At 35.1% G+C, this 13784-nt stretch overlaps 1 non-coding gene across 1 annotated transcript; it reads left to right on the top strand.

Annotated features, from left to right (window-relative positions):
* The first annotated feature begins 8825 nt into the window (after positions 1-8825).
* LOC119371236 (small nucleolar RNA R71) lies at positions 8826-8932 on the top strand. The gene has a single exon (XR_005178824.1). It is a non-coding gene; the product is annotated as a small nucleolar RNA R71 (small nucleolar RNA).
* Positions 8933-13784: the final 4852 nt, after the last annotated feature.

Here is a 13784-nt window from a genome sequence, read left to right as displayed (position 1 = left end):
TAGGGTAACGAAAATCAAAGATATTTCTAAGGTTAGCAGATACAAAAAGGAAGAATTTGTTAAGAAAATTGTGAAGAAAGGTTCTGCAGATAAACAGGGTGTTATTGAATGTTCAAACTTAACTGACAGTATGAAGTGGTTGTATAAATTGATTGTGCACTACATTTACCCAAGGAGTGCTTCGCTCACTTATATGAATTAGGTTGAGATGTGCATAATGTGGCATATAATTGAGAAGAAATCCTTCAATCTCTGTCACACCATCTTTGATAAGATACAGAATAGCCCTAAAAAACTACCCTATGGCATGGTGCTCACCCCTATGTTTGAATTTTTGGAAGTAAAGTTAAATGAAAGTGAGGGTCACAATGTTTCAAAGCTAGACAGTGGGTCTTTGAAACTGAAAGACGAAGAAGGAGACGAAGAAAAAGAAAAAGGAATTGAAGAAGAAAAAGAAAAGAAAGAAAAAGGAGAAAAAGGAGAAGAAGTTGGGAAAACGAAGAGAAGAGAAGAAAAAGGGAAAGTTAAGTTGGAGGATGCAGAGAAGAAAGAAAAGGAAGAGAAATTGGAAGAAGAAGAGAAGGAAGAAACAAAGGAAAAAAAAGGAGACGGTAGCTGGAATTGAAATAGAATCAGAAAAGGAAATAGAAGAAGAAAAAGAAAAAGTGGAAGTTAAGACTGAAGAGAAGGACTCTGAAAAGACTGAGAAAGAAGAGACTGTAAAGATTGAGGATGCCAGTGATATAGAGACAGAGAAATTGGAATTGAGTGAAGAAGAAAAGGAAACTGAGGCCAAGGCAAAAAAGAATTTGAATTTTTACCAGCTCAAATGAGTAGAGAAGCTATGCTGGGCCAAATGGAAAAAGAGCTTATAGAAGAACACAATAAGGAACTTGATGAGGCAATAAAACAAAGCAAAGCTATGATTGAGCACAATCAGTCCCTCATTGAATCCTTAGAAAGAATGAAGAGTATTAATGAAAGAAGGCTAGCTACTCTGAAAGTCAAGGGAACACCCTACACTCCTGCCTCAGAAAAGCCAAAGAGAGTAAAGTACACTGCTGGCAAACACAGAGTTCATGGAAGCAAGCCTCCACTGCACCGTTCTTCTAAGCGTCCAGAAAGTTCTACTGAAACCGCTCCTGCTCAAAATCTCAGAAGTTCTGAAAGGCTTAGAATGACCCCAAATCCCTCTGATTTATTTTTTTTACTTTATCCATCTATAATTTGTGAATGTTTTTTTTTTTTTGGTTGTGTTTTTTATCTGTTTTTGCTCTGATCTTTACTAACCCTCTTGTATGATGACAAAAAGGAGGAGAACACAGGATATTTTGATGGTTAAGTACTCTGCTAATATGTGGTAACTTTAGTGCTTACATCTTATTGCTTAGTATTTTCTAATCTGTGTTATTTTGTGAGCTATATGTTTTACATGATGACTGATTGGTTAGTTTTTAGAACTTAGATTCTTGTTCTAACGTATGCTCTACAGGTTAGACTTAAGATTTCTGTTTTATTTCTAATGTCAGTTTTTATTCTATTCTTATTGCTCTGATTTTTAGAACTTAAAATTTTCCTTTCTATGTGTATGTTCTAATATCAGTTTCTAAAATTACTTTCTATTCTAAGTCCCCATATATGTTTTACTGCACTAACTCAGGTGGAGTTTTATACATGTTCTAAACCTGCTTCATGATAGAAAATATGTCATGTTTAGAATTTATATTTTATTGACATGCATAAATTTAAGGAGAGCACATGTTTTATATTTCATAAATTTATTGGTTTTGTCATCATCAAAAAGGGGGAGAATGTTGGCTCAAGGGTCAAATATTTATCTCGAGATTTTGATGATTGAAACAAAACAAATAAATTTAAATTATATTATTTTTGCTAATAATATTTTTATGCAGATTATATATGGAAGGTAATAAATAAACAAGGCAAAGTCCTACAATTTTAAGGATCATGAAGACTATTGAAGACCTTAGTGGTTAGATTTTTAGGATTCATTGTAGGATAGAGAGAACATCCATTTATAAGCACAAAACAAATTTCTTTTCTCTTTATCAAAAGGATTTTTTGAAAATAACTCTTTAAAAATCAAACGCTTTTTTCGTTCCTTGATTATCTTACCTAAAATGGAAGAGATCTTGTATCAATCTTTTTTGTAATAAATATCTTAAAAAAAGCTTATTTTAGTTTTTTGAAAATTATCTTCATAAAGGTTCGAAATTTATTCACTTACCTAAATTAAAGAGAATTTGGTTCAAACGATTTTGGTAATAAGAATAAATCGAATAAGATTTTTATGCTCTTCATTTTCAGAAACAAATTTTTAAAGAGATCCAAAATCTTGATTTTATCTTCTTACCTAAAAGAAAGAGATTCTATCTTAAATCGTTTTTGGTAAATATTTATTTCGAAAAAGATTTCTTTTATTTTCGAAAATCTTATTGTTAAAGGAAAGTTAGATTTTCGAAAGAATTTTTGGTAATAAAGATCTCTGTATCTTCTAAAAATGGAAAGTCAATATTCTGATTTGAAAAAGAGATTTTACTTTCTAAAAACGGGATTATTATCCCTCTCTATAAAAGGCGTCTTTTCTTTAAAAGACGTGGGAGAAAAAAGTTTTTGAGAGTGTTCGTCCATTGATCATATTTTTTATCTCTCAAAACTTATTCTCAACCCCCTTTATTTCTTTTCATCTTAATACTTTACGTTTTATCTTTAAAAAAGAAAAGAAATTTTATAACAACTTCTTTTGAAAAACAGTTTTGATTTCTAAAATGATTTTCTAATTTTAAAAACTGTTTTTCCTGTGCTTATATTTGTATTTCTGTCTGTCTATTTAGATTCTGTAATCTTTAGTAGACAGGTTTTTATTTGATAAACTTTTGTCTAATAGCTTTGGTGAAAAGCTATTGCAAAATAGGTTATCAAGTGACCTTCTCCATGAGAGAGATTCTAATGTCTTGATTTGAGTTTCTGTTCTCTACCAAAAACAGAAAGGATTAAGGTTAACTAGAACCTTTGAAAATCTAGTGGGACAAAGGTAAATCTAGGAGTTGATCTATTATCTTGTACTGTTGGTTTGTCTCTTAACCTTGAAAAGAGATAACATAGTTGAGGATCTCAAGATGAGTCTTGGGAAGTGGATGTAGGCGAGTTAGTGCCGAACCACTATAAATCACTATGTTACTCTTTTTATTTTCTAAAGTTCTGCTTGATACTATTTTACTCACACTTTTGTTTATATTTTAGAAATGCTAAAGTTGTTAAAAGGTTTGATGTTCTAAACTGAAATAAGCTTTATCTATTACTGAACATTAGAACTCTGGACTTTTGTATAATGAAAATACCAAGTTCTAAACTGTTCTTCTATTTTCAGTACATTTCACTATTTGGGTTTCTAATCAGTTTTCTAATCTTGATTAAGTTTTGTGAAGCAGTTGAGAATTTAATAACTGTCTCTCACATAGTCTTTTGTATTTATCTAAACTTTATGAGGATGTTCTAAACGTAATAGCCTTCCTTTATAAAGAAGTTTTAAAATTGAATAAGACATTGTGAAGCAGTTCTAATTGACTGCACTTTGCAAAGCTTTCTACTTTCTGAATAGAGCATTGTGAGAAACTTCTAATCACAATAACTTACTCTCACTAATGCATCATTTTTCCGCTGCATCAGAATTCAGAGTTTTGATTTTAAAGTTAAATTTTTTATTTTGAGAAAACCCAATTCACCCCCCCTCTTGGGTTGTGCCATACATATTCGAGAGTGCTACCTGGCACGGCTTGGCCGTGCTAGCCTTTGACTTGTGAGAAAAATTGTCTTACCTGGCACGGGCATGCTACTTGACACGGCTTGGGCGTGCTAGACTCTGGACCTGGAAGATAAATTTTGCACCTTTTGACGGCACGGGTGCTAATGAGCACGGCTAGGGCGTGCTAGAGCTCGTGCCTCAACTTTTACCTGAAAGGACTAGACTAATAATAAAAAGACAAGAATGATTAAAAATTTTAGGAGAATGATAAAAAAAAAAAAAGTAACAGAAATAAATCAAATAGGAGGGTTTGGAGAAAAGAATATGGGTTGTCTTCCATAAGCGCTTTTGTTTATCGTTATTAAGCTCGACGCACTAGACCCAATTTAGGCAAGATTAAGCAATATTTATAGTGATTTTGACTAGATCGAAGTCTCCATTTTGGTAAACTTTTAATTGTTGAGCATTGACTTTGAAATGTTGGTTTTCATCCATTATTTCAACTGCTCCATGTGGAAAAATTTCTTTGATTGTGAATGGTCCAGACCACCTAAAGCGCAATTTCCCTGGAAAAAGACGAAGTTTAGAGTTATAGAGTAATACCTGTTGGCCTACATTTAGATTGCTCACAATAATGTGCTTATCATGCCACTGTTTAGTACGATCTTTATAGATTTTGGCATTCTCATAAGCATGGAGTCTCATTTCATCCATCATATTCAATTGAAGCAACCTCTTTTTACTAACCTCTTTGGCATCAAAGTTAAGAAACTGGATTGCCCAATATGCCTTGTGTTCTAACTCAACAGGTAAATGACATGCCTTACCATAGACCATTCGATATGAAGACATACCTATTGGTGTTTTAAATGCAGTACTATATGCCCAAAATGCATCATCAAGTTTCTTGGACTAGTCCTTCCTTGATTGACCAACTGTAGTTTCCAATATTTTCTTGATCTCCCTATTTGTTACCTCCTTGTTTGAGGGTGATATGGGTTACCTACACAATGAGTAACACAATATTTTGAAAGAAGAGAATTTGGGTACTTATTACAAAAATGCTTACCTCCATCAGTGATTATTGCTCTAGGAGTACCATGACGAGTGAAAATGTATTTCTTAATGAAGTTCATCACACTTTTGGCATCATTGCTGGGAACAGCAACAGCCTCCGCCCATTTGGAGACATAATCTACTACTATTAGAATGTATTGGTTGGAATAAGAAGATGGAAACGGTCCCATGAAATCCAGGCCCAGACATAAAAAATCTCCACTTCAAGGATATTATTTAATAGCATCTCATGTCTCTTGGAGGTATTTCCTGACCTTTGACAGCGATCACAAAGACGAACAAAGTAAAAAACATTATTAAATAAGTTAGGCTAATACAAACCGCTTTCTAAAATACGTGCTACCATCTTACTTGCTCCTAACGAGAAGTCATTCCTCTTTAACTCATTTTTGATTTCCTTTAATCTTTCAAATTGATTTGTAATCACATTAATTACCATTTAATTAATATTAACATCCTCAATATATAGTGTTTCCCATTATTTTAGGTTTTCCTTTCATTCAGATAACCGAATTCATCGAAAAAGCTAGAACAGCAAGAACTACAAAGTTGAGGATGTTACAACCTCCTCATTCCATTGAATAATAGAAATGAAGAACACTTTCCATCTCTTCTTCTGGCACACATCATCTAAAGAGTTGTTCACTACAATAACCTTGAATAAGAAAAGCTCCTCCCAATAGTAATATTTAATATCATGAAAGAATTTTTTCTTTTGTTGATAAGAAAGATTGGGTGGAGTAATCTTGCAAGCAAGTTAGTTAACTATATCGGCATACCATGGAGCTTGTATATTTGCTAGAAGAAGAAGATGTTCATAGGGGAAGTTTTCATTAATTTACAACTCTGCTTGCCTTTCTTCCCCCAACTCAAGCCTTGATAAGTGATCAGCCACAAGGTTCTCGGTTCCCTTTTTATCACGAATCTCCAAATCAAATTCCTATAAAAGAGAACCCAATGAATTAGTCTAGGCTTTGTCTCTTTCTTTTCTAACAAATATTTAATAGCTGAGTGATCAGTGTAAATTATTATTTTAGCTCCAATCAAATATGCTCTAAATTTATCAAAAGCAAAAACAATAACAAGAAGCTCTTTTTCAGTGGTGGCATAATTTAATTGTGCATCATTTAATATGAAACTAGCATAATAAATGACATGCAACTTCTTTTCTTTTCTTTGCCCAAGAACAGCTCCTATGGCATGATCACTAGCATCACACATGAGTTCAAAAGGTAGGCTCCAATCCGGTGCAGCGATGATAAGAGCTGAAATCAATTCCTTCTTCAACCTATTAAAAGCATTCAAACACTCTTTGTTAAAATCAAAAGGAACATCCTTAACTAATAAATTACAAAGAGATTTTGTGATTTTTTGTGAAGTCCTTGATAAATCTCCTATAAAAACCTGCATGACCAAGAAAACTCCTTACTCCTTTTACTGAATTTGGGGGTGGTAGCTTTTCAATTACCTCTATCTTAGCCTTGTCCACTTCAATCCCTTTTTCTAAGATTTTATGCCTTAAGACAATACCTTCGTTAACCATAAAACGATATTTTTCCCAATTCAAAATAAGGTTAGTGTACTCACATCACTGCATTACTAGAGAAAGGTTATAGAGATAAGAATCAAAAGAAGAACCAAGCACAGAAAAATCATCCATAAATATTTTAATGAATTTTTCAACCATGTCAGAAAATATGGACATCATGCACCTTTGAAAAGTTGCAGGAGCATTGCACAACCCAAAAGGCATTCTCCTATAAGTAAAAGTACCATAAGGGCAAGTGAAAGCAGTCTTTTCTTGATCCTCGGATGCTATAGGTATTTGAAAATACCCTGAATAACCATTTAGAAAGCAATAGTAAGGGTAACCTGCAAGTATTTCAAGCATTTGATCAATAAAAGTAAAAGGAAGTGATCTTTGCGTGTTGCTTTGTTCAACTTTCGATAATCAATACACACACGCCAACCTGTGACAGTTCTAGTAGGAATTAATTCATTATTTTCGTTAGAAATAACTGTCATACCTCCTTTATTTGGGACAACTTGAACGGGGCTTACCCAACTACTATCCGAAATTGGATAAATAATGTTAGCATCCAAAAGCATTATGTTTCAACTTTTACTACTTCTTTCATGTTTGGATTTAATCTCCTTTGATGCTCAATTGAAGGTTTGTAGTCTTCTTCCATCAGAATCTTGTGCATGCACACACTTGGACTTATTCCCTGAAAATCTAAAATTAACCATCTTAAAGCTTTCTTATGCTTTCCTAGAACCTACAACTACCTTTTCTCTTGATCAAGTGTTAAGTGAGAAGAAATAATAACAGGAAAAGAATTATTCTCACCTAAGAATGCATCGTTCAAATGAGATGGGAGTTGTTTTAATTCTTGCTTCAGCGATTCACTTTCTTTCTCACCTTTGATGCTTTGATTATTAATGTCACTTTTATTAGTGGTCAATTTATTTTTAACATTCAAGGTGTCTTTTACACGTTCATCAATAGCATCGATTCTAAAGCAATCATTACAACCCATAGGGAGCTTACAAGATTTAAGAACGTCAAAAACAACTTCCTCTTAACCTACCCTTAAGGTTAACTTGCTTCATAAACATCAATCAATGCTCTTACAATTGCAAGGAAAGGTCTTCCAATGATTAAGGATCCTTCTCTATCCTCATCAATGTTAAGAATAACAAAATCAACAGGAAAAATAAATTTACCTATCTTGATGAGCACATCTTTTATAATCCCTCTTGGGTATTTGATTGATCTATCCACTAACTGTAGAGACATTCTTGTTGGTTTCAGCCCTCCCATCCCTAGCATCTTGAAACTTCAAAACACATAAGATTAATGCTTGAACCTGAGTCTTCTAATAGAAAAACTCCCTAGATCTTTTAACTTTGGAGGCAATTTATTTTGAATGATTGCACTACACTCCTCTGTTAACATTACCGTTCCTTGATCATCGATCTCCTTTTCTTGCTCAGGATTTCCTTCAAGAATTTTGCATAGCTGGACATTTGAGCAAGGGCTTCAGTAAAAGGGATGTTTATTTGAATCTTTTTGAAAACATTAAGAAACTTGAGGAAACTCTTGTCATCTTGTGCTTTCTTTAGCCTTTGTGGAAAAGGAACAGGTGGAACATAAGGCTGTAATTCCTCTTTCTCTTTAAGGTCAATGATGGGGATATTTTTCTGCTCTTTCTTTTCTTCCTCCATCCTGGGTGGATCCTCCAATTGTTTGCCATTCCTCAAAGTGATAGCTTGTACTTGTTCTTTGGGATTTTTCTCAGTGTTACTAGGTAACATACCTTGTGGTATAAAAGCCATCATGTTAGCAAACTACCCTAATTGAATTTCTAAGTTCCTTATCACAGCTTGTTGGATTTTGTGATTTTTCCGAGTTTCATTCATGAAGTCCATATGAGATTTGGAGAGAGCAGTGAGAAGATCATCATGAGTCTTTTTCTCTTGAGAAGGAAAACCTGGTGGTGCATTCAAGGCGTTGTTTGGATTCCCATAAGAAAGATTAGGATGATTCCTCAACCTATTATCATAAGAGTTAAAATATAAGTAGTTCTTCCTTCATTGATTCATCACATAGTTAACTTGCTCCAAAGTTTGTAGATTCAAAGGATCTAACATGCACTCTCCAATCCCATATTGCCCATTACACCTATCACATGCTTGCACAATAGAATTAACAAAGTTAGTAGTTAATAAGTCCAACTTCCTTACCATATTGTCTACTTTGGCATTGAGTGTGGTAATGGCATCAATCTTATAAACTCCTGCAGGCTTCTTCTTTTCAGAGTTGTTTTGATAATGGCTATTGCTTGCCATCTCTTTTATCAAATCATATGCCTTATCAATTTTCTTTCTTTCAAAAGATCCACCAGTAGCTGCATCTAAAGTAATTTTTATGTTAGGAGACAATGCATTATAAAAAGTTTGTACGTGTAACCACTTGGGTAAGCTATAATGTGGGCACTTCCTCAATAGGTCATTGAATCTCTCCCAAGCCTTATACAAACTTTCTTGATCATGATGGGCAAAAGTCATTATCTCATTGCGAAGCTTTTTGGTCTTTGAAGATGGAAAGAATTTCGCCAAAAATTTCTAAGCTGGATCCTCCCATGTAGTAAAACTTTCAGCAGGGCATGATTGTAACCAAGATCGTGCTTTATCCCTTAGAGTGAAAGGAAACAGTCTCAATTTTATGGCATCCTTAGAAACTCTGTTTTGCTTGAATGTATCGCAAATCTCTAGGAAATTTATGATATGGGCATTCGGATCTTCACTAGGCAGGCCTCAATATTGAATTGAGGTGGAAAGCATTTGAATAATTGTAGGTTTGATCTCAAAATTATTAGCTTCCACCCTAGGCCTAGTGATACTTGTGAACCCCTCCCCCAACAATATTAGGCATATAAAGCATATGACTAAGGGCAGAAATGCACATGAATGTGTGAGTCGCCACCTTATTTAATTATTTTTAGGGTAAACTAGGAAAAAACCCTAAGTTGACTCCAATTTTAATTAACCTAATTACTAGATTAATTATCCCAATGTTTAAGGCACAATCTTCGAACCCGATGTGGATCCCGAGACTATGTCATGCTGATTAAACTAACCAATGAAAGAATGCTTTGCAAGGTAAATGATGTAATTGGACCAATGAAATGTTTGAGTGATTTCGACTTGCCGCTCGGGGTTAAATCCCAAACGTGCCTACGTACTTCCGTTTGAATGGAAGATCAAAGTCAACGTAGTTCGATAGGCCTTTTTAAAAGGGCTTTGAATGGGTATGCTTAATGCATGAGTATGTGTATGCTTCGTGCATTTTGTTTAAGCATTTTGCCAAAGAATTGATTGATTTGATGTTTTAGGCATTTGTTGCCGAAAGTGTTGATTTAAGGCTTTTAGCCAAAAAGATTGATTTAGGCAATTTGTTGCCAAAAATTGATGTGATTTAGGCAATTATCGCCAAAATTGATTAATTTAAGGCTTTTAGCCAAAATGAGTTGATTTAGGCAATTTGTTTGCCAAAAGGTGTTGATTGGGCGATTGTCGCCAAAATTGATTGATTTTAAGGTTTTTAGCCAAAAGTGATTATTTGAAGGCTTTTTAGCCAAAATTTCGATTTAAGCGATTTGTCGCTAAAAAAGATTAATCTACTTATAGGCAATTTGTCTACCAAAAGAGATCAATTGAATTGCAATGTAGGCAATTTATTGCCAAGAAAAACGTGTTTTATTAAGGCTATTTAACCACAATTATTGATTAATTGGACTTAAGCCGGACTGTTCGAAATAAAGGCAATCATAACATAGTCATTGATTGACCAGATATTTTAGCCAATATTGTCGGATTTAGGCTTTAATACCACGATTATTAATTAACCGGGCATTTAAGCTTAATCATATTTAATTAAGGCAGTTTATTTGCCAAATTGATGACGTGAATGCATTTATGCAATAGTTTAATTCAGAATTGGAGTAGAAGAAGAATATGCATGAAATGCTAAAATTAAACGAGCAGAGTTTCGTTTATTTACCTGAGTTAATCGGCGACCGCTTCTTAGCTTCAGCTTGAAAACTCCGGATTAAGCTCCTCGTTTGGGGAATATTAATTAAAATTAATTTATTTTAAGTGGCCAAATATCACAATAGCAGAGTAATAAAAATCTATACTAAATGCAGAAAAGCAGTAAAAGAATCGCAAGGAGCGTAGGGGAGAAGGAGCGTCCGTCAACACAGACTGAGTTAGTAAAAAAGGTCGTTTCGGGGCCAATTTATAGGGAAAATCCGGGCTGGAGGGCGGATTCTGCCACCGCGGAGGGCGGCCGCTGCCGCCGCAGAGGGCAGCAGCTGCCGCCGTGGAGGGCGGCCGCTGCCGCCGCGGACTTGCTAGTCTTTTGTTCCAAAGGCTTTTTCGGGAGTTCTGTACCTCCAAAAAATATTCCGGGACCAGTTCTGCGATCATCGTAATTTTCTGGACGTTTCAAGTACCATATTGGCATACTTTTGGTGAACTTTTCCGAATGGCCTCCGGTCTGACCGAACTATTTACAGTCCGAAAAAACAGGATTTTTGAGCCTCAAAATTTGAGTATTCACAATACTTGAGGTGGCTCCATTAAGAGAAGGAGTTGTGTAATCTCACAAGGTGCGGATAGGAGGTTGAATTCTTCTATTGTTATTATTGGGCCGTGGTGGCATAATCTGATGTTCTCCTAGTAAAGGTCCATCCTCTGTTTCAAATTCATTAGCCATGTCTGCTTGCTGTCTTTGTTCGTTCTCTCGTGCTCTTCTAGCAGCATTGTTTCTACAATAAGTTTTTTCAATTTCAGGATCAAAGACTAAGGGCTCAGTTCTACCAGATCTTCTTTGCATAAACACCTCAAATATTCTTATAGAAAAAGTGAAGTAGAACTAAAAATAAATGTCTAAATTAATAATATGGTAATTAGTATTGATATTGGTAACACCAATCCCCGGCAACGACGTCAAAAACTTAATAGGCTTTTTCGCAAGTGGATGAAATTGCAATAAGTAATAAAGAATGAGTAGAGTATCGTTTCCACGAGGACTGTATACCAAGTACCAAAATGATATTAACATACTATTATTTAAACGGTAAAAAGGGAAATTATTTTTAAAAATTAACTTTAAACAAATAAAAGAGAATAAAAAGAAATCAAGCAAGGTATATTTGATAAAAAGAAATCAAGGATTAAAAACTACTAGGGATTTTGATTTCACTTAATTCTATCCAATTTGTTTTATTAGTTTGATAATCAATTTTAATTGTTCAAGTGGGGGCAATAACCCTAAAATCACTAACAAGCTCTCCCAATGTATTGTTAGCAATTTTAACCTAATTTAATTACCTATCTTTCAATAGCGCAATCAAAACACGAATTAAATCATTAAGTTTTATTATTTGTTTATGAATTCATAACCTAAGGTTGTCAACTTATGAAAACCCCCATAAGTCAAACCATATAGCTTCCGCATCAAGTTATTATTCTCATGTAATTTATGACCTTTTCATATCAAAAACACTTCTCCTGATAGTGATTAATGAAATAAATCAATCCAGGACAGAAACTCTGCCTGGAAACATTAAGTTCAATAATAAATTATACTTTGAACAAAGAAAGGTAAATCTAATAATATAAATTGGAAAAAAAATTAAGCTACATCAAATCCCTAGTGCGAGAGTTTAGTTCGACATAACAATTAAGTAAAATTCAATTAAACTTGAGAATAATTTCATAATCAATATGAATGATGAAAAGTAAAAACAAGATTAAGAGTTTAGAGATAAAAACTAGTCAACAAATAACATGGACGGCTTCCTTAAATCTTGACACAAATCTTGAGCACTTGAAATCTTAGAGAGAGAGAAAACAATAGAAGCCAAGATGCTATATACAATGAATGGATCCTCCTTTATATAGACTTCTTAGGGAAAACTCCGACTTCTTTTAGGAAATAGAATCTTTATTGAGTAGGAAATCTTTTGGAGAGAGGAGACTGTTTAAGCTTTGTATTTCTTCGAAATTAGAACTCTCCTATGCATCTAAATAGGATTTAAACTTGATTGGCATGTCAAAAAAGCATCTCATGCGAGTCCATGCAAGCAGTATGGGCTGAAGTTGACGTTCTTAGCCCAAGGCAAAATCTGGTCTTCAACACGTGCTTGCTATGGGGCACGGCCTAAGCATGCTGGAGTCTGAGTCCCTAAGGTGATTGCAGCACGGGCCGTGCTCAGTTGATCACGTTCAGAGACAAATCTGTGGCATGGGCATGCTGTTCCACAAGGTTATGGCGTGCTAAGCCTAGACCTGCGAGAAAAATTGTCTTACCTGGCACGGGTGTGCTAGGCTTTGTGTTTCTAGGGTGGATGCAGCACGGACCGTGCTCAAGCACGACCTTGGATCGACATCATCTTGAGGCACGGATGTGCCAGATAGCATAGCTTGGGTGTGCTATGCTCTAAGTCTTTATGTTAATTTCCCTTGAATTTCGCACGGGGTGGCTGAGTTGCATGCCCAGGGCGTGCCAGCCTTTGAGAGTTTTGCTTCACTTCGCTCTTTTTTGTATTAAAATCCTACAAAATTCCTCAAGATCAAGTGAAATATGATTCAAGGAAGCTTTGAACAACAACAAAAATAAAATTAAATAAAAAATAATTGAAGTAATTAAAAATGTCAAAAAATCCTAATAAAAATTATATTAAAATACTATAAAAATAACACTTATCACCAGTAATGGAAGCAATTACATCCCCGATACTACTAGGGTTGACTGACACATCTGCTTCGGTAGTGGGAGGGACTCTAGTATCCCTCCCAGGAACATCCTAAACTATCCCGCTGGATCACTTGTCTCGATCCCCTCCTCCTCATCCAAATTCTGAATGGCATTTATTTGGTTGATGAAACCCCAATCCTTATCAGGAAATCTAGCTCGAAGCTCGACAGTGTAAGGTTAGAGTGATGCAGCAACATGTCATGAATGGAACGAGTGGCCACAGCAGCAGCCCCCTCCACCTGAGCCAAATCTGCTCGGAGCTGCCGAATGGTGGCGGCATCCTCCTCATCTCAATTAAGTAGCTCCTCCACTCGACCGCTGAGCTTGAGGGAAGAATCAAGGTGACCATCCCTCTCCTCAAAAACAACATGGACCTTATCCTCAAGCTCCCCAACAAACCGACTATGTTCTAAAGTTTGGGTCTAGATAGAATCCTCTAGCTTCTCCACCTTGACCTTCTCAGCTTTCAGTTCCTCTGTCAAGGTGGGAACTAACTCTCGGGATTCCCTTACCCATCAATGGGTATCACTATAGGCACTTACCAACAGAAAATAATCAAAAAACACAAGGTAAGAATAACATTCACAAGAGGGAAAACTAGAAGGTGAAGAG

Source organism: Jatropha curcas, chromosome 4 (assembly GCF_041381405.1).
Source record: "Jatropha curcas cultivar XTBG-Jc1 chromosome 4, XTBG_Jcur_1.0, whole genome shotgun sequence".
NCBI lineage: Eukaryota > Viridiplantae > Streptophyta > Magnoliopsida > Malpighiales > Euphorbiaceae > Jatropha > Jatropha curcas.
The sequence above is the reverse complement of the archived record's forward strand: the minus strand, read 5'-3'. Positions and strand labels throughout refer to the sequence as shown.